Source organism: Salmo salar, unplaced genomic scaffold, assembly GCF_905237065.1.
Source record: "Salmo salar unplaced genomic scaffold, Ssal_v3.1, whole genome shotgun sequence".
Taxonomy (NCBI): domain Eukaryota; kingdom Metazoa; phylum Chordata; class Actinopteri; order Salmoniformes; family Salmonidae; genus Salmo; species Salmo salar.
Window position 1 is genome coordinate 191,979 of NW_025548723.1, and position 12,621 is coordinate 204,599.

General features: G+C 41.4%; 1 long non-coding RNA gene and 1 pseudogene across 1 annotated transcript in view; both read right to left on the minus strand.

The window, feature by feature from the left end:
* LOC123733241 (uncharacterized) overlaps nucleotides 1-11,066 on the minus strand; it is a 52,828-nt gene extending 41,762 nt beyond the window's left edge. Inside the window, exon 1 of the long non-coding RNA XR_006763672.1 lies at nucleotides 10,972-11,066. This is a non-coding gene — a long non-coding RNA (uncharacterized lncRNA). The remainder of the gene's footprint in view (nucleotides 1-10,971) is intronic.
* On the minus strand, nucleotides 1,485-7,996 carry LOC123733240 (NLR family CARD domain-containing protein 3-like; annotated as a pseudogene).
* Nucleotides 11,067-12,621: the final 1,555 nt, after the last annotated feature.

The following is a 12,621-nucleotide window of genomic DNA, read 5'->3' on the forward strand; positions in this document are numbered from 1 at the left end:
GGCAGCATGAGTGAAGGATGCTATGTTGCGAAATAGGAAGCCAATTCTAGATTTAACTTTGGATTGGAGATGCTTAATGTGAGTCTGGAAGGAGAGTTTACAGTCTAACCAGACACCCAGGTATTTGTAGTTGTCCACATATTCTAAGTCAGAACCGTCCAGAGTAGTGATGCTGGACAGGCGGGCAGGTGCAGGCAGCTATCGGTTAAAGAGAATGCATTTAGTTTTACTTGTATTTAAGAGCAGTTGGAGGCCACGGAAGGAGAGCTGTATGGCATTGAAGCTCGTCTGGAGGTTAGTTAACACAGTGTCCAAAGAAGGGCCAGAAGTATACAGAATAACACCAATAACAGAGGGGGTCTGATATTTGTGCCTCTGTAAATTTCTCATTTATCATTATTCACGATTCATTCCTGATTATTCATAATCATGGTAGCATCCACATGAATGTAGAAGTGTTCAGAAACATCTTCTATTCTTACTGACAATACAAGTGAAGTGACTCCAAAATGACAGGACATTATTCACCAATCAGTTTCTATTAGGAAAAACATCATCCAAAACACAACCAAGACAAACTGCAAATGAATTCAACAAGTTTGTAGAATCACAAGCTTGATGTAATCACTGCAGGCATGGAACATGGGACTAAATACTAAACTTATGACAACTTTAATACAATATAAGTGAATTTGTCCGAATATGTACAACTTTTTCAAATGGGAGAACTAAATACATAAAGTGCTTTCCTTTCTTAATAACAGTAACACAGCTATGTATGAAAATACCCTCAAATAAAAGGTGACATTCTGTACTGTCACCTGATATGAAACATCTCAAATCCAAAATGCTGGAGCATAGCACCACATTTAAAACTGTAAGCTTCACTGTCCAAACACATATGGTGTGGACTATGTGTCTGGTAAACACATGTGGATCTGGTGAACAGTTATCACTTGTTGACCAACTACAGGAATACTGACCTCAGAGTCTCCAGTTTACAGTGGGGATTCCCCAGTCCAGCAGAGAGCAGCTTCACTCCTGAATCCTTCAGGTCATTGTTACTCAGGTCCAGCTCTCTCAGGTGTGAGGGGTTTGAACTGAGAACTGAGGCCAACACTTCACAGGATGTGTCTGTGAGTTTACAGCCAGCTAGTCTGCAAACACAGAAGAAATACAATGACATACAGGTTGTATTAAAAAGTTATTCTCAGCTTTCCTAGCTTACACCGTTATGGTGCACGAATAATGTACAGGCTGTGCATTCATGGCTCAATGCTACAACTTTACTGATTAGTTTGTTTTGTAGTTTAAGAGTTTTCAGCTGATAGAAAGTTTAGTCAGCCAATGAAAATACTGTTGTTCCTACATTCAGTAAAGTTTGGTCTGTGGGATAGTCTCATGATTACTTACAGAGCCAGTCAGCCAATGAAAATACTGCTATAACTACAATTTATTTTGGTGTGCGATATTTACAGTGATACTTACAGAGCTTTCCTGCAGCCTCTCACAGCTGGGACCAGTCTCCTACGACCCTCCTCTGATGTCTTGTATTCCTTTGGGTTAAACACATCCAGAACCTCCTCTGATATCTGCAGCATGTAGGCCAGCGCTGAACACTGAGCATGTGTGAGGTTTTTGGATCTCTTTTCTGACCTCAAGTACACTTCGATGAACTTCTGTACTGAATGGTCTTTCATCTCTATCAGACAGTGGAAGAGATTGATGCACCTCTCAGGGGACATGTTCTTCCTTTGCATCACCTTAAGGGATCGGATTGTTTTCTGGACGCTCTCCGGACTGCTTTCTGTCTGTGCCACCAGACCTCGTAGGAGTTTCTGATTGGACTCCAGTGACATGCCATGAAGGAAGCGGACAAAAAGGTCCAGGTGTCCATTCTTACTCTCCAAGGCTTTATCCACGGTACTCTTCAGCAGCTCATGCAAGGTTAGCTCTTCAGACGCACCTCTAGACTTTCTCTTGAGGAAGGGCTTCAGTGCATCCATGTTCCTGGTTGTGTAACAATGGTACATGTAGACAGCTGAGAGAAACTCCTGAATGCTGAGATGAACAAAGCAGTACACCACTCTCTGAAATAACACAGACTCTTCTTTAAAGATTTGTGTGCACACTCCTGAGTACACTGAGGCTTCTTTGACATCAAGGCCACACTCTTTCAGGTCTTCTTCATAGAACATGAGATTACCCTTCTCCAGATTTTCAAACGCCAGCCTCCCCAGCTTCAGAAGAATTTCCTTATCTGACTCCATGAGCTCCTCTTGATCCATCTCATCTCTTCCATGATACTTCTGGTTCTTCAGGCTGGTCTGAATGAGCAGGAAGTGTATGGACATCTCAGTCAGAGTCGTGGGCATCTCTCTCTTCTTGTCTGTACTCAACATGTGTTCAAAGACTATTGCAGAAATCCAACAGAACACCGGCATGTGGCACATGATGTGGAGGCTCCTTGATGTCTTTATGTGTGAGATGATTCTGCTGGCCAGGTCATCATCACTGAATCTCTTCCTGAAGTACTCCTCCTTCTGTGGGTCATTGAACCCTCGTACCTCTGTCACCTGGTCAATACACTTAGGGGGGGATCTGATTGGCTGCTGCAGGTCGGGAGGTTATCCATAGGAGAGCAGAGGGAAGCAGATTCCCCTTGATGAGGTTTGTCAGCAGAACATCAACAGATGATGTCTGGGTGACATCAGACACCTTTTCATTGTGCTGGAAATCTAATGGAAGTCTGCTTTCATCCAAACCATCAAAGATGAACATAGCTTTACAGGCAGTGAGTTTCTTTGCATTGCCTATGTCTAGTTCTGTGTGGAAGTCATTTAAAAGCCTGAGAAGACTGTACTGGAGATCTTTGATCAAGTTCAGCTCCCGGAAAGGAAGCACAAATATGATCTCCACATCTTGGTTTGCCTTCCCTTCAGCCCAGTCTAGGATGAACTTCTGCACAGAGACTGTTTTTCCGATGCCAGCGATGCCCTTGGTCAGCACAGTTCTGATGCTTCTCTCTTGGCCAGGTAAGGGTTTAAAGATGTCATTGCAGTGGATTGCTGTGTCATGTGAGGTTGGTGTCCTGGATGCTGTCTCTAGCTGCCACACCTCATGTTCATTGTTAACCCCTTCACTCTCTCCTTCTGTGATGTAGAGCTCTGTGTAAATCCTGTTGAGGGGAGTTTGGTTCCCTGCTGTTTCCATGCCTTCTATCACACATTCATACCTCCTTTTCAGACTGTCTTTATGGTTTACTATAGCTCTCTGCAGACTGTCTTTATGGTTTACTATAGCTCTCTGCAGGCTGTCATCCACTACAAGGGAGGAGTAAAATGGATGTGTATCAGACACAGTCATTGACAGGATGAAATGTGGGCCTCCACAACTACAGTAACTTATATTATCTCATATTATTGTAGTTAACTACATTTAAATCATATTGAGGTATTGACTTAGCACAGGTCTGCAAGTGGTCTTACTGTTTTCAGAGCCTCTTGCATCATTAGGTTCCCTCAGGTGCTGTAGTACAGGAAGTGTTCTGGATCTCTTTCTACACTGAGGACAGTCATAGTCTCCTGAAGGAGCAGGTTTCTCCCAGTATCTGGTGATGCACTGTCTGCAGAACCTGTGTCCACAGGTGATAGAGACTGGATCCCTCAGAACCTGCTGGCACACTGCACACCTGGACTGATCCTCTGGCAGAGTAGACCATCCACTACAGAGATAAAGGAGAGAGAGATACTGATCCTTTAACAGAGTAGACCATCCACTACAGAGATAAAGGAGAGAGAGAGATACTGATCCTCTAACAGAGTAGACCATCCACTACAGAGATAAAGGAGAGATACTGATCCTCTAACAGAGTAGACCATCCACTACAGAGATAAAGGAGAGATACTGATCCTCTAACAGAGTAGACCATCCACTACAGAGATATAAGAGGGTGCAGTAATTACTCTAATAAACTCAGTTACAACAAATTACAAATTACAACAACATATCTATATGACATCTTGAAGATTCTCAAAATGTGGTGACCTTCGGTCAAAGGTGATTGATCTTCCACCACTGGAATTAACAGGACGATCCATGGAGAAGTCACTGTTCATAGACAGACAGCTGGGAACAGTATACTGTGTTCATAGACAGACAGCTGGGAACAGTATACTGTGTTCATAGACAGACAGACAGCTGGGAACAGTATACTGTGTTCATAGACAGACAGACAGCTGGGAACAGTATACTGTGTTCATAGACAGACAGCTGGGAACAGTATACTGTGTTCATAGACAGACAGACAGCTGGGAACAGTATACTGTGTTCATAGACAGACAGACAGCTGGGAACAGTATACTGTGTTCATAGACAGACAGCTGGGAACAGTATACTGTGTTCATAGACAGACAGACAGCTGGGAACAGTATACTGTGTTCATAGACAGACAGACAGCTGGGATCAGTATACTGTGTTCATAGACAGACAGCTGGGATCAGTATACTGTGTTCATAGACAGACAGCTGGGAACAGTATACTGTGTTCATAGACAGACAGCTTGGAACAGTATACTGTGTTCATAGACAGACAGCTGGGAACAGTATACTGTGTTCATAGACAGACAGCTGGGAACAGTATACTGTGTTCATAGACAGACAGCTGGGAACAGTATACTGTGTTCATAGACAGACAGCTGGGATCAGTATACTGTGTTCATAGACAGACAGCTGGGATCAGTATACTGTGTTCATAGACAGACAGCTGGGAACAGTATACTGTGTTCATAGACAGACAGCTGGGAACAGTATACTGTGTTCATAGACAGACAGCTGGGATCAGTATACTGTGTTCATAGACAGACAGCTGGGAACAGTATACTCTGTTCATAGACAGACAGCTGGGAACAGTATACTGTGTTCATAGACAGACAGCTGGGATCAGTATACTGTGTTCATAGACAGACAGACAGCTTGGAACAGTATACTGTGTTCATAGACAGACAGCTGGGAACAGTATACTGTGTTCATAGACAGACAGACAGCTTGGAACAGTATACTGTGTTCATAGACAGACAGCTGGGAACAGTATACTGTGTTCATAGACAGACAGCTTGGAACAGTATACTGTGTTCATAGACAGACAGCTGGGAACAGTATACTGTGTTCATAGACAGACAGACAGCTTGGAACAGTATACTGTGTTCATAGACAGACAGCTGGGAACAGTATACTGTGTTCATAGACAGACAGCTGGGATCAGTATACTGTGTTCATAGACAGACAGACAGCTGGGAACAGTATACTGTGTTCATAGACAGACAGCTGGGAACAGTATACTGTGTTCATAGACAGACAGCTGGGATCAGTATACTGTGTTCATAGACAGACAGCTGGGAACAGTATACTGTGTTCATAGACAGACAGCTGGGAACAGTATACTGTGTTCATAGACAGACAGCTGGGAACAGTATACTGTGTTCATAGACAGACAGCTGGGATCAGTATACTGTGCTGTCTGAGTGTGGTAGTAGCCTCTGGAATGAATAACATGTCCACAACGCCATTACTAGAATTTTGTGCCTGAGACCTACCACAAAACCCCATTCAAAGGTACTTAAATATATTGACTTGCCCATTCACCCTCTGAATGGCACACATACACAATCCATGTCTCAATTGTCTCAAGGCTTAAAAATACTTCTTTAACCCGTCTCCTCCCCTTCATCGACACAGATTGAAGTGGATTTAACAAGTGACGTCAATAAGGGATCATTGCTTTCACCTGGATTCACCTTGTCAATCTACGTCATGGAAAAAGCAGGTGTTCATAATGTTTTGTACACTCACTGTATAAAAGATATATGACATAAACAACAAATGATAAGCAGATGCTTTACAGTATATACTCAGATACACAAAATACATCTGGTTTCAGATCTTGAAGGTTCTCCTCTTCAATAGAAATATCATCAATTCTGACCAGTAACTTACCTGGGGTCAAAGGTCCCTGATCCATTATTAAACTGTATAGGATGATGCATAGAGGAGTCACTCTTCATGGACAGATGACTGGGTACTGGAGAGACTGATCTCAGAGTTTGGTTAGAGAATCTGGAAAACATAATGAATCACCATCAAACTACAATATATATAATATATAAAACCATATTTCAATAGATAAAATACATTACATAAAGCACTAAAATATATGCTGACATAAAGCATTAAAATATGTGCCATTACATTAATTAAACATTGAATTATGTGACATTACATAAATCAACAAACATCAACAAACAAAATAAATGTGAAAACATTAACACCCTCCTAATATTGAGTTGTCACATACAGATACTGATTCACTTCATCTCAGTTCCACTTGAATCCTTCAGAGTCTATTGATGCACATACTTTATAGTATGTCCATATGTACAGTACCAGTCAAACAGTAACACAATAAAACATCAATATGTCTATATATACAGTACCAGTCAAACAGAACACATTAAAACAAACAATAATGAGACTATACGGAGTACCAGTACTGAGTCAATATGCAGGGGTACCAGGTAGTTGAGGTAATAATGAGACTATAAGGAGTACCAGTACTGAGTCAATGTGCAGGGGTACCAGGTAGTTGAGGTAATAATGAGACTATAAGGAGTACCAGTACTGAGTCAATGTGCAGGGGTACCAGGTAGTTGACGTAATAATGAGACTATAAGGAGTACCAGTACTGAGTCAATGTGCAGGGGTACCAGGTAGTTGAGGTAATAATGAGACTATAAGGAGTACCAGTACTGAGTCAATGTGCAGGGGTACCAGGTAGTTGAGGTAATAATGAGACTATAAGGAGTACCAGTACTGAGTCAATGTGCAGGGGTACCAGGTAGTTGAGGTAATAATGAGACTATAAGGAGTACCAGTACTGAGTCAATGTGGAGGGGTACCAGGTAGTTGAGCTAATAATGAGACTATAAGGAGTACCAGTACTGAGTCAATGTGCAGGGGTACCAGGTAGTTGAGGTAATAATGAGACTATAAGGAGTACCAGTACTGAGTCAATGTGCAGGGGTACCAGGTAGTTGAGGTAATAATGAGACTATAAGGAGTACCAGTACTGAGTCAATGTGCAGGGGTACCAGGTAGTTGAGGTAATAATGAGACTATAAGGAGTACCAGTACTGAGTCAATGTGCAGGGGTACCAGGTAGTTGAGGTAATAATGAGACTATAAGGAGTACCAGTACTGAGTCAATGTGCAGGGGTACCAGGTAGTTGAGGTAATAATGAGACTATAAGGAGTACCAGTACTGAGTCAATGTGCAGGGGTACCAGGTGGTTGAGGTAATAATGAGGCTATAAGGATTACCAGTACTGAGTCAATGTGCAGGGGTACCAGGTAGTTGAGGTAATAATGAGACTATAAGGATTACCAGTACTGAGTCAATGTGCAGGGGTACCAGGTAGTTGAGGTAATAATGAGACTATAAGGAGTACCAGTACTGAGTCAATGTGCAGGGGTACCAGGTAGTTGAGGTAATAATGAGACTATAAGGAGTACCAGTACTGAGTCAATGTGGAGGGGTACCAGGTGGTTGAGGTAATATGTACATGTAGGTAAGAGTAAAAGTGACTAGGCAATCAGGATAGAGATTATATCTCTTCATCCAGGGAGAGTACACACACACACACACACACACACACACACACACACACACACACACACACACACACACACACAGAGGGAACGTTGTGTTTGTTTAATATTGTTTTAGGACTATGAAAATGGACTAAAGGATTAGCCTATGGATTATGAAAACAACCAAAAGAAATGTGAAAATGGGAGAGGAGAAATGACTAGAGACAGTGTTGTTTAACTCACTGACCATGAACCATGAGTTCTTCTTACCTTTGTTCAGTAGAAAAGTCTCCCTCTCTAAACTCTATAGGTAGACCCATAGACTGGTCACTCTTCATGGACACACAGCTGGGAACAGGGGAGGCTGGTCTCTCCTGCTTGATTGGACTTCAACACAACAGAGACAAACATTACATCTCTCATCTACTCTGATCTCAGATGGGGAACATAAGAAGAGTTTCATTACAAAACGCAACATTTCACTTTACAGAAATGAGCTTTTATTGTTTAAAGAAATTATGTATTAATTATTACATGTCTCACAGACAAGGATTTGTTTCAAATCAATCACTTGATGGTTTCATTTCAGAGAGACAAAAATCATGTTTTTTTATGCAAAATGCTATATATCTCCCTCACTCTCAAATGTGACCGACCGGCTCAATTTGGTAATTAACTAAATAACTACATATATAGTGATTTTGGTTTATGTCAGTTTAATTGTTTGTTATGGTATAAGTGGTTATTTTATGGTTGTAAGTGATACAATTAACTAGTAATTCTCAGTAATTACTACTTTAGTAAGGAATAACACATTTTTTCAGTACTACTGCAGTTGCTAAATAATTCCAATAGATGGGAACATAAGACCACAATGACATTTCAGAATATTAGTTTAGTTTTCTCCCTGGATCCACCACCACTCCCCACGCTTCCTGCAGAACCCCTGCAGTACCTCCGCAGACCCCGGATTGAGAACCCCTGATTTAGCAGATGCTCTTATCCAGAGAGATTTACAGTAAGTGCATTCACCTTAAGATAGCTAATTATTTAGGAAATAAACTAAATCAATTCTTCATAAAATTGTCATCTTACCGCTTAGCTTTGGTGTCATGTCCCCCAGAGAGACGCATTTTAGAGGCAGGGCCCCCCTCCTCTATCTCCCCAGAGAGACTCATTTTAGAGGCAGAGCCCCCCTCCTCTCTCTCCCCAGAGAGACTCATTTTAGAGCACTGACCCCTGTAAACAGAGATCCAGCATGTTGGTTGTGGTTAACACAGTGACAACTAAACAGAGATCCAGCATGTTGGTTGTGGTTAACACAGTGACAACTAAACAGAGATCCAGCATGTTGGTTGTGGTCAACACAGTGACAATTAAACAGAGATCCAGCATGTTGGTTGTGGTTAACACAGTGACAACTAAACAGAGATCCAGCATGTTGGTTGTGGTCAACACAGTAACAACTCAACAGAGATCCAGCATGTTGGTTGTGGTTAACACAGTGACAACTAAACAGAGATCCAGCATGTTGGTTGTGGTTAACACAGTGACAACTAAACAGAGATCCAGCATGTTGGTTGTGGTTAACACAGTGACAACTAAACAGAGATCCAACATGTTGGTTGTGGTCAACACAGTGACAACTAAACAGAGATCCAGCATGTTGGTTGTGGTTAACACAGTGACAACTAAACAGAGATCCAGCATGTTGGTTGTGGTCAACACAGTGACTAATTCTTGAATGTCAATTGTTCTCATTCATTCATTATCTCTTTGAGAAATATATTTTTAACAACTTTCTCTTTTACTTCACTACATTCATAAAGAAAAGTATGTACTTTTTACTCCATACATTTTCCCTGACACCCAAAAGTACTTGTTACATGTTGAATGCTTAGCAGGACAGAAAACGGTCCAATTTGAACACTTATCAAGAGAACATCCCTACTGTCTCTGATCTGGAGGACTCACTAAACAGAGAACATCCCTGGTCATCCCTCCTGCCTCTGATCTGGAGGACTCACTAAACAGAGAACATCCCTGGTCATCCCTACTTGCCTCTGATCTGGAGGACTCACTAAACAGAGAACATCCCTGGTCATCCCTACTGTCTCTGATCTGGAGGACTCACTAAACAGAGAACATCCCTGGTCATCCCTACTGCCTCTGATCTGAAGGACTCACTAAACAGAGAACATCCCTGGTCATCCCTGCCTCTGATCTGGAGGACTCACTAAACACAAATGCTTCATTTTTAAATGATGTCTGAGTGTTGGAGTGTGACTCTGGCTATCCGTAAATTAAAATAACAAGAAAATTGTGCCGTCTGGTTTGCTTAATAAAAGGAATTTTAAATTATCACTACTTTACTTTTACTTTTGATGCTTAAGTATATTTTAGCAATTACATTTACTTTTGATACTTAATTATATTTGAAACCAAATACTTTGACTTTTACTGAAGAAGTATTTTACTGGGTGACTTTCACTTTTAATTGAGTCATTTTCTATTAAGGTGTCTTTACTTTTAGTCCAGTATGAGAATTGAGTACTTTTTCCACCACTGTTCTAACGTTCTAGAGACATATGAGCCACAGTTTCAACAGACATTTTGTAACTGCGTGGGCTACAAAGTTACTTTCAGTTTCATATAAGGAAATAAAACAACGGTCACAGGGTGAATTCGTTTTGCATTGCCCGGCTCCCCGGGTGCGCAGAGTTTACGCATTTTAGACCATTCCATTGGTCCTTAAAGAAAAACTCCACTCACCTGTAGCACCGGGCCATGCAAAACTAACTTTCCACTGTCGCAGGGCACTGAGACACAGAGTTCTAAACCCAGATGCGTTTCTTCAAGACATCTCTCTTACATTATTTTAGCTAAACATATAATTTACTGGAAACCAAGTTTAGCTGTGTTTTTCCTCCAGAATGTGAGTTACTGTAGGACTATAATAATTGTTAACAGGCCTACAAACCCAAAAGGTTTTAATTATTTGAGAATGTTAATTTGTATGCCTCAAATATTAAACTGTCATAAAATATTTAATGATTAGTTGAATCAGGTGTGTACGTGCTGGTAAGAACAAAAGGATTGAGAAACCCTGAGATAAACATAAAACCATATAATGTAAAAGCTCCTCCGCCATCTTTACCAGACGTTTTACTGATAACATGTAGACCTACTGATTAGTTTCCACTTTGAAAACTGCTGTCTGTCAGCAACTCAGCTCAAGTAGCAGTTCTACTAACTAGTAATATCTCATTCCTAGTATTCATTCTCTTACTCTGTCCATTAGAATAGATTATTGTTCAGAAATACTTACTTTATTTTTCAATAATCTCCATGTAGTGTTTTCTGCTCTGTCGTCTCAAAATGGATCCTGAACAAAAGAACAACTTTACTTTCGGTTTCAATCAGCCGTCTCCCCACCCTGAAAATAAAGTGTTTTATTGGTATCTTCCACTAGATGGCAGTAAATACCTGCTGTAACTACACTTTATAACTATGTGTTCTGTTTCATACAGGCAGTGTCCCAGAGTTGGATTGCTGATCTAGGATCAGGTCCCCCTCTCCATGTAATCTGATTCATTATGATCTAGGATCAGGTCCCCCCTCTCCATTTAATCTGATTCATTATGATCTAGGATCAGGTCCCCCTCTCCAAGTAATCTGATTCATTATGATCTAGGATCAGGTCCCTCCTCTCCATGTAATCTGATTCATTATGATCTAGGATCAGGTCCCCCCTCTCCATTTAATCTGATTCATTATGATCTAGGATCAGGTCCCCCTCTCCATGGAATCTGATTCATTATGACATAGGATCAGGTCCCCCTCTCCAAGTAATCTGATTCATTATGATCTAGGATCAGGTCCCCCCTCTCCATGTAATCTGATTCATTATGATCTAGGATCAGGTCCCCCTCTCCATGTAATCTGATTCATTATGATCTAGGATCAGGTCCCCCCTCTCCATGTAATCTGATTCATTATGATCTAGGATCAGGTCCCTCCTCTCCATGTAATCTGATTCATTATGATCTAGGATCAGGTCCCTCCTCTCAATGTAATCTGATTCATTATGACATAGGATCAGGTCCCCCCTCTCCATGTAATCTGATTCATTATGATCTAGGATCAGTTCCCCCTCTCCATGTAATCTGATTCATTATGATCTAGGATCAGGTCCCCCCTCTCCATGTAATCTGATTCATTATGATCTAGGATCAGGTCCCCCCCTCTCCATGTAATCTGATTCATTATGATCTAGGATCAGGTCCTCCTCTCCATGTAATCTGATTCATTATGACATAGGATCAGGTCCCCCCTCTCCATGTAATCTGATTCATTATGATCTAGGATCAGGTCCTCCTCTCCATGTAATCTGATTCATTATGACATAGGATCAGGTCCCCCCTCTCCAAGTAATCTGATTCATTATGATCTAGGATCAGGTCCCCCCTCTCCATGTAATCTGATTCATTATGATCTAGGATCAGGTCCCCCTCTCCATGTAATCTGATTCATTATGATCTAGGATCAGGTCCCCCCTCTCCATGTAATCTGATTCATTATGATCTAGGATCAGGTCCCTCCTCTCCATGTAATCTGATTCATTATGATCTAGGATCAGGTCCCTCCTCTCAATGTAATCTGATTCATTATGACATAGGATCAGGTCCCCCCTCTCCATGTAATCTGATTCATTATGATCTAGGATCAGTTCCCCCTCTCCATGTAATCTGATTCATTATGATCTAGGATCAGGTCCCCCCTCTCCATGTAATCTGATTCATTATGATCTAGGATCAGGTCCCCCCTCTCCATGTAATCTGATTCATTATGATCTAGGATCAGGTCCTCCTCTCCATGTAATCTGATTCATTATGACATAGGATCAGGTCCCCCCTCTCCATGTAATCTGATTCATTATGATCTAGGATCAGGTCCTCCTCTCCATGTTATCTGATTC